At 45.3% G+C, this 13,142-nt stretch overlaps 4 non-coding genes across 4 annotated transcripts; 3 read left to right on the plus strand and 1 right to left on the minus strand.

Annotated features, from left to right (window-relative positions):
- The first annotated feature begins 2,050 nt into the window (after window positions 1-2,050).
- TRNAT-UGU (transfer RNA threonine (anticodon UGU)) lies at window positions 2,051-2,123 on the plus strand. The gene has a single exon. It is a non-coding gene; the product is annotated as a tRNA-Thr (tRNA).
- A 327-nt stretch (window positions 2,124-2,450) lies between these two features.
- On the plus strand, window positions 2,451-2,522 carry TRNAP-AGG (transfer RNA proline (anticodon AGG)). Its single transcript has one exon. It is a non-coding gene; the product is annotated as a tRNA-Pro (tRNA).
- Window positions 2,523-5,941: 3,419 nt separating this feature from the next.
- Window positions 5,942-6,023, minus strand: TRNAL-AAG (transfer RNA leucine (anticodon AAG)). The gene has a single exon. It is a non-coding gene; the product is annotated as a tRNA-Leu (tRNA).
- Window positions 6,024-6,933: 910 nt separating this feature from the next.
- On the plus strand, window positions 6,934-7,005 carry TRNAP-AGG (transfer RNA proline (anticodon AGG)). The gene has a single exon. It is a non-coding gene; the product is annotated as a tRNA-Pro (tRNA).
- Window positions 7,006-13,142: the final 6,137 nt, after the last annotated feature.

Below are 13,142 nucleotides of genomic sequence, written 5' to 3' on the forward strand. Positions count from 1 at the left end.
AAATGGAAGAAATACAAACAAAAAAGTAATGAAAAACATTCCTGAGATCTCTACTAGAGTCAAGTTGTTTCAGAGATGAGCTTCTGATGTCCAGAGCACACCGGGATATGCCCATATTTGATATTGCTCTCTGGGCCTAATAAACTAGTGGGAAGGACTCTTGGAACCTTCTAGAATCAGACAGGCCAACCAAAGTGAGCGGTGGGCAGTGGCTGGGAGAATGAGGGAGATTGACCTAAGGTCGTGGACAACCTTCAGGGATAGGAGATAGGTGGAATAGAAGTGAGCTTGCTGAATTGTGACAGGTGAGGATGAGGAAACAGATTCTAGGAAAAGGTCCAAGGAGACAAGACTACAACCAGAGAATAACAAGTAAAGAGAGGAGGAGAAACAGCATGGGGGAGGGGATGAGAGAGCTGCGGTGGACAGAGTTTTGACTCTAGCCATTTTGCAGAAGGCCTGTCTCTTCAAAAATAGTAACGATAATAAAGATGATTGATAATAATGAACCCTTGTTTACAAAACTAGGTCACTGTGACTCTGCAAGGCTGAAAAACTGCCCCAGGTGTTCTCTGACCACTACACTACATACTCAGTGTAACACTCACCAACATAACACATCGCCCATGATTCAGAGTGTTGATTTGATATTCCTGCTGTTTCCTTAAGAATTATGATGTCTGTCTTCAGGTTCAAAGAGATTATCATGCTGAGCACCTTGGAGGTTTCCTCCAGCAAAATGCCTTGTGTAGGCAAATGGGGTACAGCAACCTGATTCTTGATTCTCACAGGCACAGCAGTCAGTTAAAACAAAGCCTCGTAGTTCTATTGGGTGGAGGGTTGGGGGAGTGGAGGATATTGCCTGGTGTAGAAAGACTGAAGGTTGAACACCAAGGGAGTGTTGGGAGGAGCAGTTCTTGTCAAGCCACAGAAGATCTATTACATTCTTGGCCCTGGGCAGTTGTACACCTTCATCTCACCTTAGGACAACCGTGTGTTGCTTCCCCATGACTCATCCCTGAACCTAGACTATCTGCCATAAAGGCCTTACTTTATCTGTCTAAATAGGGAATGTCTCTTCCTTATAAATTTGTAAGGTCAGGGTCACCATGTTTTACATTTATGCAACGAAAATGAAAGGAGACAATGAACCATGAGCTTTCAGATTTCTTACAGACTTCATGATCTTTGACAAATGACATTAAAAAATAGTGAGTACACTAGCAGGCCTGTGGTCAGAGGATCTAAACCTTACTAAACAGAAGTGGTTCACTTCTTGGGCTTGTGTGAATCAGTGCCTTTTCCCCAGTGTTCTCGTCTATGACTATATTTGCAGTAAGAAATAGGTACAAGATTTTTCGTACCTATTTAAATAAATAAAATTTTAGTTCCTGTTTACTAGCTTACAAAAACAGGGTCTCTAAAAAGTGAAAACACAATCCTTTAAAAAAAATTGTATTATTTTCAAACCAAAGATATATGTAGATCCATATGTCTTTAAGGAAGGATTAAAATCTTCCTCCCCAGCACCTCTTTTCCCTGCTTGCTCCTAACCCTGGACCTCTGTTTGAGAGAGAGGTATTGATTCCAATACACAAACAAGGGTCTGGGGCTCTGTTCAGAAAGGACAAAACCACGTGGTAAACCTCTTCTCACCTTCTCCGCAGATTTTACCGCTATGTTAAGGGAAGAGAGTGCACCATAACCTCCCTGCCCATCAGATAACCTCTATATGCGCCTTTTAATTCTCAGGTGGGTTTCCCGTGGGCCCAGGTATCTAGAGTTCTTGTATTATGCATCCTTTCTGGGCACCAGAGGCGCAGACATCGATGTCTCAGCAGAGTATCAAGATAAGGGACTAGAAGACAGTCTAGTAGTGGCTCTGCTCCAAGTGGAGCCTTTTCGAGAGGTTGACAGGACACGGAAATTTTTCAGTTTTGTAGAATGCCTTGGATTTTTGCCTGGGTCAAAATTCTATTTCATTTGACAGATGCCAGGCGTACTGAATACATCTATAATATGGAAGATAGAGAGTGACACCGCGGGCGAAGGCTCCATAGCTCAGGGGTTAGAGCACTGGTCTTGTAAACCAGGGGTCGCGAGTTCAAATCTCGCTGGGGCCTTCTGGATCATTTTTCCCTCCGAGGCCTCAAAGCGGCAGGGGCCGAAAGACGGTGCCAATGCGCCGGTGCTCGGCAGATACCACCTCTCCTCGGCAGCGCCTGAGAGGATGTTCAGGCAAAATGGACGCATAATAATTCCCTTGCTGTTCACCGGTCTGGATCCACCATAGCTGCTGATAAATGCCTCTCGGCGGCGTAAGGCTTGTGCAAGCTGGCTTAACAAACACGCATTCCTGCCAGTAGAAGGCTCTCAGATTCACATTTCTTTGAAAAACGCCTAGTGACGTGAGTGAGCCTTGGGGCCGAATTAAAAATCAGGAAAAGCGTGGCTCGTTGGTCTAGGGGTATGATTCTCGCTTAGGGTGCGAGAGGTCCCGGGTTCAAATCCCGGACGAGCCCCGTTTTCCTGCTTCTAATAAACAACGTATTTCATTTCTAATAAACAACTTATTTAATATACGTCTGTTACAGCATTTTGTTTACTCTGCTTTGAAAAGTTGAGCAAAGGCCCCCGAGGATGTGAAATAGCAAAGTTAGGGACAGCTCCAAGTTATCTATTGAATTCTGTCTGACGAAGCGGTTCCCCACTCTCCCTGGCGGGTAGGCGGACGTGGCAGTTCCGAGAGCGGGTAAGTCTCTTGACCTCTCAGTGCATCGGCTGTGAAATGGAAATGGTAACACGTTCCCTCTCCCTGCCTACCTCCAGGGACCCCGTTCAGTAAAATAAAATAGTGTTTGGGAGACTGCTTGGCAACGTCAAATAGTGCTAAATACGGGGGTCTGTTCCCCACACCCCCCGCCCCTCCTCCCCAAGGGAACTGGGATCTCAAACATACTAACATAATCACCATTTTATGAGTGTGATAATTATCGTTTAAAAGAGTTTTTATGTATTATCATATAGTGTCGTGTCTTTTCTTTCTCCTCCCCCCCCCACCTCCGCCTCTTTTTAAAAAAAAAAACACTCCTGTGGAGTAGGGAACGAATTCTGTTAACTCTAGCAGAGCAGCAGAGAAAGGAGGGAATGTAAATCCCCAAAGGCAAATTTTAAAGGCTAAATTTTAAAAAAATGTTTTGTGGACCCTTATCAACTTTCTTTATTAAGTGAATAACTATTACAGAAAAGAATAACTCCTTTAGAAGTGAACTGTATCCCCTTCCTGCAGCCAGTTCACCGACATCCACACTCATATTCTCTGTCTTCCCTCCTGTTTCAAGGCTCATCTTTCTCATCTCCTATTTAAGGCAACTCCTTCACTTTCTCATCGGATGAATCCCCTTTGCTCTCCCTTACTCAAGGGCTTGATTTCTGCAATCAACCTTCCCTGCTACAGCCCCTAACAACAACTATTTCTCCCAGTGTACAAGATCATTCCCATCAGCATACAAACATAGCATCTCCAAGTCCTTCAAGATCATAATCAGACTTTTATCTCCACCACTCCACGGAAATCACTCTTGTCAAGGTCACTAATGACTTTGTTTCCAAATCTAAAGGTTAGTTCTCACTCTTCATCATACTTGACTTCCCAGCAGCATAGGGATACTATACTCCTCATTTCAGGAGGCTACTTTTTAGTCTCTTTTGCTGGCCCCTGCTTTCCTGAACTGTCAATTTACAGATGTCTTCTTGTCCTCCTTTTTGGATCAGTCTACATATACTCATCCAATCATTTGGCTTTAAATGCCGTCTCTATACTGATGATCCTTAAATTTGTATCATAAGACTTGACCTAGGTTTGTACATAGTCACCTGCTTGCCCCACATGAATGAGTTATAGGTATCTGAAATTTACCATGTCTCAAACACTACTCCTGATCTCCTGCCACTCCTCTTCCAACTGCCCTTCCACCACCATCCATGTCTCAGAAAATAGATCCATCATTCATCCAGTTCCCCTATACATTACATCCAATCTACCAACAAAGCCTATTGGGCGTACCTTCATCCATTTCCCAACGCATTCACTGCTAGTACCCTAGTCCAAACTCTCCTTCATCTTTTGACTGTACTCCCACAATAGCCTTCTAACTCATCTTCCTACTTCCTCTCTACTCCCTACTCTAGAGAGCAGCCAGAATTATCCTATTAAAATACAAGCCAAAAAAAAAAAATCTCTTCAGTTCAAAAACATCCAGTAACTTCTCACACATAGAATATAATCCATGATCTTGCCCTTGCATGTTCTGGCCCTGACTACCCCTCTGAGCCTGGCTCCAATCCCCTCCTCCTCCTTCTCACTCGTTCTTCTGGCTACACTGGTCTTCTTACTGTTCCTCAAATACATGGACCTTGTTTCCTATTATGGATCTTTCACTTGCTGTTTCCTCTTTCTGGAATATTATTCCTTCAGATATTCCTTCTGTGCTCAAACGCCACCTCTTTAGAGACATCTTCCTTGACCACTCTTTCCAAAATGGCCCCCAATTGTCACTAGCCCCTGTACAAATCTATTTTTCTTCACAGCATTTATCACTACTTGACACATTTATATACATTTAATTATTTCTTTTTTTCTTCTCTTTCCTCCCCTCTTAGGATGTAAGCTCCACAAGAGAAAAGATTTTGTTATGCTCGCCTCAGTATCCTCAGCACTTAGCCCTGTGTACACGTATAGTAGGTGATTAATAATGAATGAATGAATGAATGAATGAATATTACCATATTCCTGGGTGCACCTGCTGGCTTCCAGAAGCCACAATTAAACAGCATTTATTTTTGGCTTTTGTAGACTCAGATTGGAATCTTCCCAAAGGACAGGAACCATGGTTTTTGTTTACAATACAAATGGAGAGCCTAAATCAGTCTTCGTCTCTCCACTTTGGCCCAAGTACCCAATTCAGGCGTCTCCTCAATAAAAAACTACTAAACTGCTTATCTGTGGGTAGCAGAATGACACATATCTATATTGATAATTACAGGACTTTCACATTTCTACATTTTTACTGTAGCTTTCTGTGGACAATTTGATCTTTTATTATCTAATCTTTAGTGGAATTTCAACCCAGATGGGAGAAAAGAAAGAGATAGCCCTGTGGTCTGAAATGTGGCAAAAGGTGTGTTTAAGCAATGAAAACACTTAACATTTTTTGATTGCCAAACTGTTCTAAGCACCTTACATGTGCAAACTAAGTTTTATAACATTTCCATGAGGAATCTCCATATTTACACATGAAGAAACTGAGGCACGCAGAAGATAAGCAATTTGCCTAAGGCCACACAGCTAGTAGTGTGAGAATAGGACTCTGGTGGTCTAACAGCAGCAGCGGAGCCCGGCGTTTCCACACCCACACCACATCACTACACTGCCTTCCTTTACACTGCCTTTGTTTTGTGCGTGATGATGTCTTACAATGTTCCGAGACCGTTTTCAAATACTATGGCTTACTTTTCCAATGTGCTTTGTGAGCTTCCCTTGCGGGCAGGCATCGTGTTTTATTCATTTTTTCTGTAACCCCCCAACAGTAGAGCAGTGCCAATAACAATAAAAGTGCTCATAATATGCGCTTTGGCTGAGTGAAGAAAGGCAAAGCAAAGCTTACAGGTTTATATTAAAGTCCTAGCACCTTACCAATGGGAAACCATGGATTCAAAGGCATTATTATGACCTTACGATGGTATTAATGTCTATCATTAAAGAACTTTGACTTATGAAAGACTCAGAAACATGACAAGTCGCAAAACAGTGCAAACCCAGATTCTCTATCAAGTATAGACAAGCGGTTGGACAAGAGAGGAAAGTAAATAAACTCTGTCTTTAAGTGGCAGGACCAGCGCATTCATGGCTGTGACACCCAAGAGTGTTACAAAAACCACTTGGCAGCGGTGGGATTCGAACCCACGCCCCCGAAGAGACTGGAGCCTTAATCCAGCGCCTTAGACCGCTCGGCCACGCTACCCTACACTGAACACTCTGGAAGCATTTCCTGTACCCTCCACTCTCCTCCCCTTCACGCCACATGGTTCATATATTTATCTTTTTAGGAGGCTCTTCGCATCTCTTTTTTCCCCCTTTCTTCCCGATTTGTTGTGCTTTCTTTCCTCTTTGTAGCCACAGTGCTTGAGATTGATGGAAAGAGTCGTATTACACAAGCGCAGGGAGTCTCGAGAGACCCAACAACCTTTGTTAGCTCTAACGGGTACGGAGCGCCTACCTAGGCTGGTCACCCGGGAGAGTCGGGGTCCTCTCGGGCCTCGGGCGGGCTCTCCACGGAGGGCGCCACACGGCGAGAGCTTTCGCTACTTGAGATGCTGAGTCTGGGGTCCTGCGGAGAGAAGGCGCCTGGATCTTCCCGGAGGAAACGCGGAAGCTCACCGGGCGGTGAGTTCCATAGCATGTAAGGCAGGGCCAGAGACGTCCCAGCCTGGCCGAGCCCAGGAACAGGTCAGTAATGTGCCGAAGCCAGAAGTCTCCGGAATTGGGCCCAGCTCTCCGGCCGACAGCGGGCAGAGAGGTCGGTACAGTTCAGGGAGACGCCCTGCTGGGAACGCGGGTCCTCTCCCCTCCCCAGTGACACGGGATCACCCCTCAGCCTGTGACTGTCCCTGATGAGATTGCCTGCCATCATTCCCGCAGCATCTCTGGCCCACTCGGAAGCGAAAATATGCAGCGCAATTAATGTTGATCCTGAACCTTTTTTCCTAAAAAAGGTGTGGCACTGCATTCGGAAATTTGGACGAGAGCGTGCAGTGATTTGTTCCTCCACTAGGTGTCATCCATGCCCACAGTTGGTAAAAGAAGAGTTTACAACCATGGACGTGGCGAAAAGTTTCCATACTAAAGTTTAGAAATGGAAACATGGCTTGCGTGGCTCGTTGGTCTAGGGGTATGATTCTCGCTTAGGGTGCGAGAGGTCCCGGGTTCAAATCCCGGACGAGCCCTGCTTTTCCTAGCCAACGGTCTTGGTCTTGATCTTTACCTTACCTCCCATAAAGCCTCTGATTTATTGATGTTAAATACCATCACATTAAGCAAGCACCCTATGTAGCTACTATTACAGTATGAACACCAGTTTATAATCCACTATTGCAGATTTATATGTATCTTTAGACCAATGCTCCTTGTATTATTAATTCACGAGGATAAATGACAGATGTTATTAGGTATATTTCATACAGTATTTCTTCTACGAAATCATTATTTCTAAAATCAACCATCATTTCTCTTTTGCAGTTTTTTTGTTATTAGCCAGGAATTGTTCCTTCAGGACTTAGGGAGGTGTATTTTATATTAACAGCTTCGCATAACCCTCAATTTTCCTCCACTGTAAGCCTGGGGGCCCCCTGGGTGCTGGGACCTCCGCAGGTCAGCAAGTGCAACGACGTGTCTCGTCAAAGAAAGCCTGGACTCCCTCCCTCAGTCAAGCCTAACATTCCAGGGCCCTTGGGTGTGTGCGTCGGGGTACGGGAGTCGCTGGTAACGCAGCACCCAGGGAGTGAACTTCTCAACAGGGACGCTCAAGCCTGCCTGCAGATGAGGCTTAACCTGTAACCATTCACTGCGGTGTCCAACACCGAACCAATTACATTGGGGTCTTTGAGGATGGGGTCCCCACATGGTTATGCCCTTCACCCCTACTCGCTCCCTACCTGCTGGGTATGCAGTGTTCACATCCTCTTATTTCAGTCTGATGTGCCCTGACTCACCTGATGAACAAGACCCAGAAACCACAGGTATTTTTCACCTCACTCTTAATTATTCTCCTGAGTATTTAACTTCTAGTACCTCTTCAGACATATGGAAGAACTGTGAAACAAATAATCTTGGAATCATCTTTTAGTGCTTCCTCTTATAACCTACGGTCAGTCCTGTAACAAATGATGTTGGCTGTACTTTTAGAATATTTCCAGAGTCCAAACACCTCTCACCACCTCCTCCACCACCTTTGTAATCCAAGGCACAACGACCTCTCCCCTGCACTAGTGCAGTAGCCCCTTAGCAAGCCTCCCTGGTTGGCCCTGGTGTCTATTCTCAACATAGCATAGATGTAACCAAGTAGGACCCTATGGGACCTTCCCGGGACAGGCCTTCCCCCATATCCTCTGCTTTAGCTCCTCTCTGAAGTACCTAGATAACAGTATTTGATGCACATTTCCAGAGTTGTTTCCAGAGTTGTTTTACAGATGTGAAACCGCCCCCCCCAAATGGAAGATGTTAACTACTTGATGACCATAAGCACACAGCCCCAGGCCTCCTGGAGCCTAAGGACTGATAGTGTTAACCCCTGTGACACCGCTCTGTTTCGTCACCATCAGCCAATCAGAGAACTGTGCATGAGCTGATCACATACCCTGCGACCACCCTCCCTCACCTGGCTTTCAAAAATCCTTTGCCGAAACCCTTCAGAGAGCTCGGATTTTTTAGAGCAAGAGCCAGCCAGCTCCTTGCGTGGCCCTGCAATAAACCTTTCTCTTGCTCCAAACTCCGACATTTCAGTTTGTCTGGCCTCACTGTGCATTGGGCACATGAACTTGTGCTAACATTGGGCACATGAACTTGTCCTATTAAAGCCTAGGACAGAGCTGATCATTGCTCTGCTTAAAATCCTTTGATGCATCTCCATTTCATTTCATGTAATATTAAAACTCCTTGCCATGGCTTTAAATGGCTTTAATGACTTCGCCATTTCTTGGACTCCCCTCACTTTTTTGACCTCATCTCCTACTGTCAGCTGTCTTCCCACTACATTAGCCTCTAGTACTCCTCAGAGATTTCCACCCTTTGTCAGCTGTCTTCCCACTACATTAGCCTCTAGTACTCCTCAGAGATTCCCACCTCAGTAACTTTGCACATGCTCTTCTCTCTGCTTTGAATCTTATCCGCTTCATATCTGCATGGCTCTGACCACTGTGCATGAAATAGCACCCCTTTGCTCTCTACTCCCCCTTCTCTACTTTAATTTTCTTCTTTGCACGTACCACCACCTGACTTCTGCTGCTGCTCCCGCTTTGTTGAATTCTCCCTCCCCAACCACTAGAATGGAAGCTCCGCAAGAACAGGACATCGTTGTTGTTGTTGTTGTTTTTACTGCCAAAGCCTCCTGTTCAGAGGCTGGAACAGTTCTTAACACCTAAGAAATACTCAATAAATATTTGTTTAATGAATCGTGTGAATTGTTTTATTTTACTTATTTATTTATTTATTGCCACAGAGCAGAGTCCTAACCACTGGAAGTCAGGGAATTCTCTGTGTGAACTGTTTTAGATCAAGAAGGAATCCTGGATCCTGGACACAGAGGGGAATAAGGAGCATGGAGGTACTGGGGACGTGAACAGAGGGCTCTTGCAGTGTGGGTTATCCACTGTGTGTGCCACCCTCTGGGAAAGGCTGAGGGAGGGCCATGCCTGAAATATATCCTCTAGCAGCTCTCCTTCTCGGCCACAGTATGGACCTGTGAATGCTTTACAGAAGGGTTGAAAAGGTCTCCCAACTGGACGTAAAGAAAGGCACAAAGTAGGCTCTCGCCGCTGTAAATCGCGCATCAGCACCGTTGACTTCTGTTGCAAACTTCCTCCAGGCAGAGATGCTGAAGTACAGGGCTGCTTCAGGCTTCCATGGCTTTGGGCAAATCCTGAACCAGATAGTGTTTTGAGGTCACTCTGTAGGGTTGCATTTAGCCATTCTGTAAGAGTGTGTAAAACAAGTGACTTAACAAGATGAGGAACAAAAGTCCATGAAAGGGAGACTGCGGAGGAGAGGAAAAAGGTTAGGGAAGGAGGTGTATAACCCAGCAGGACTTCATCAACTTCACTTGACCAGGTTTTGTGATGAGGGGTCACTCTGAGTATGAGTCCCAAGGAGACATTGCTCACATGTGGGGAGAATGCCGGCAGGAGTATATGAAATGGGGTGAAAAGCTGTTGATGGTCACAAAGTACATGTGAATAGGCAAAGTGTCTCTGCTGCTCTCAGGAGCTATGAGTGCAAGTTGAAATCTGCCCCCTTGTGGACAAACCAAATATTACCACGGGTCTTCCCTTTAAGGTCTTGCAGATTAAAAATTCATTCCTAGGGACCTCATTACTTTTTGCTCATCCTTCCATGTGCATTATAGGCAGGTGGAACTTATAGCGGAGAGAGCTGTGTTATTGTCCAGGGAGATGGTGTTCACGGGATTAAGCTGAACTACTTATTAAAGTAGATGGCGTCCCATGGCTATAGAGGGAAAGCAGAAAACAGCTAGCATCCACTAGCAAAACTCTTGAGTTGCTTTCAACAGCTAAAGGTGAGAGTTAAGAGTGACAATCACAGATTTAAAGTCTTCAAGTAGAAGTGAATCAACATTTTTCTTTCCTTTTATTGGTCGTTCTGATCTTACGTCCATATGGTGCTACAGGGTCCCACCAAAAGTATCAAAAAGGATTGTTAAGTTTTGCAAAGGATAGCTTTTTGATACTATTGTTAAAGAACAAAATCTAGTTCTTTTAGGACATTTACTCATGGATTCTTCCATTCAATCAGTATATAAAGAGTATTTTTTGAGCAAACATTTGTTGAACATTTGTTGTATTCCAGGCACTATGCTTGGAGCAGAGATTACTTCAGGGAACCAGACAGATGTGGTTTCTGCCCTCATGAAACAATCAAATAGTTTTTCAAAAACCAAGAAATACAGTTAATTTATTATGCTAGTGATAAGGGCCACAAAGGAAAAGTACAGAGTGTGACGCAAGCAAAACAGAGGCTGTTCACTTCCCCTGGGGTTTCTGGGAAGGCTTGTCTAAGGAAAGGAGGCACACACAGGATTTAAGCAGGTAGAATGGGGAGGGGTGAATGGAGTAAGGAACATAATGAGGAAACTAGGTGTTAAAACCTTGAGTTGGGAGGAAGCCTGATGAGTTCAGGGGACTGAAAAGGGGAGTGTAAGGAGATAGACAGAGAGAGGAAGGGTGGTTTGGGTGAGGCTCCCTTGCAAGGCCTGGTAGGCAGCGGTAGGGACTGTGGTCATTATTTTAAGACTTATGGAAAAAAAAAAGATTTATGAAAAGCTATTGACACCGTTTAGGTGGGTGTGTGGGTGGAGAGCACAGGCACAGAACTAGATTTGTGTTTTACAAAGATTACTGTGATATAGTAGGGTTTGCACAAAAAGCCATGGGGACCCCCATTTCAGCTTTCTAATAAGCAAGCACAGAGCCCTGCATCAGGGAAGGTTACGACCGAATGTGTGTTATCCACTCTAAAATTGTTCTCTGTTTTTATCTTGTGCATTCCACCAACTCTGCCAGCTCCCAGAGCCACTTCAAAGGAGGTCAGTGAGGCCCGTGGAATGCAGGTCAGGGTCACAGAGCTAGTTAGTGGCAAAGTCGGTATGAAGATAGGAACCTCGCTTTCATGACTCCCAGACCACTGCTCATTTTGTTCTAGCTGGAGACTTCTGAAAAGGAAGGGTGTTTTTTTGTTGGTGGTGGGTTTTATTTTTGGTTTTGATTGTTTGCTTTTTTTTTTTTTTTTTTTTGCAGTACGCGGGCCTCTCACTGCTGTGGCCTCTCCCGTTGCGGAGCACAGGCTCCGGACGCGCAGGCTCAGCGGCCATGGCTCACGGGCCCAGCCGCTCCGCGGCATGTGGGATCTTCCTGGACTGGGGCACGAACCCGTGTCCCCTGCATCAGCAGGCGGACTCTCAACCACTGCGCCACCAGGGAAGCCCTGTTTGCTTATTTTTATTGCATCTGGGTTCTTTAGGGCCTTGGTGATTATTTGCTGATTAGCCATCATTCATTCATCTGCTTTCAAGGAATCTTATCTGATTTTCAGGGAAGCTGGAACTGGCCCCCAAGAGGAGAGCAGAGCTGGGAATGGCAGGACAGCCGTGAATGTGCTTGGAGGTGCTGTAGGGGAAAGCTGGGTTAATGCTCCTTACTCGATGAGGATTCAAAGGAAACTGTTGAGGGCTCAGCCTGGGGACACACATAAGAAGCCAGGTATGCTATGATCAAAGCATTCTCAGAAGTGGGAAACTGAAGGGCCTACCAAGCAGCTGTTTGATATGGTTACGTCAACCTCCCTTCAACCTGACCTCTCCTGGCCTATCACCTGGTGGCTGTCATTTGTGGAATACAAGTAAAATCTCACACACACACACACACACACACACACACACACACAGAAAAGGCTTGGTTTGCCCCCAAGGGAGTACAGGACCTCCCTCCTCCTGTGTGAATAGCCTGGGGCTGTACCTGCAAGGCTGAGGTTGATGACAGCCTCTGATTCAGAACATGTCCTGCCCAAATCAGGAGCAGCTCGTTCTTGGATATATGCAAGCTCCAGTCTGTCTACCTCACCTGGACAGAGACAGGGAGGTAGTGGGAGGGCAGCTGGAAGAGCGCCCAGAGCGCCTTGTGAAGGTATTGCATGACTCTTGCTATTAACATCTTGTCTAGCAAACAGCTCTGCAGGTGCCAAGGGTAGCCAATCAACTCCCCCAGAACAGGGATGCTTCATGCCTTTTTTTTTTTTTTTTTGCAATAGTTAGTGTTTTTGATTTAGGGAGGTGTCTCTTTGATTTAGGGAGGTGGGGGGAAATAGAAGTGGTAGCCAGAGAATCGTCATCTCAAGAGGATAGTCACTGAGGTCATTTAAATGTAGTTCAAAGCCTTCATTTGTGACAGCAGAAAGGTAGATCGTCAAATTCTTCCTTCATTCTTTTCTACCACCTCCATTTTAGAGATAAAGGAACTGGGACTCTGAGAAGTGACAGGGCTTTCCCAAGATCACACAGCTAGTTAGTGGCAAAAGAAAAAGATCTGAAATCCTTTACCCTTTTTTGATCTCCTGTGAGTACCAGGCAGCATGCTAGTGCAAGCAAGTACATCGTTCTGGCTCTCCAGTGACACACTGGCACAGGGGACAGGAGGCCAAATACACCCTTTGCCATTACCACACAGTAATCACTAATGCTAAGTTGTGTACAGGAAGCTTGAAGGAAGGCTTCATATGGAGACTCAAGGAGAAGATGGAGGTTGTTAATTCAAAGAAGGATTCCTGGAGGAACGGATAAAGTCCCATGCCCTTTGCA

The sequence above is a fragment of the Delphinus delphis genome, chromosome 2, assembly GCF_949987515.2.
Source record: "Delphinus delphis chromosome 2, mDelDel1.2, whole genome shotgun sequence".
Taxonomy (NCBI): Eukaryota; Metazoa; Chordata; class Mammalia; order Artiodactyla; family Delphinidae; genus Delphinus; species Delphinus delphis.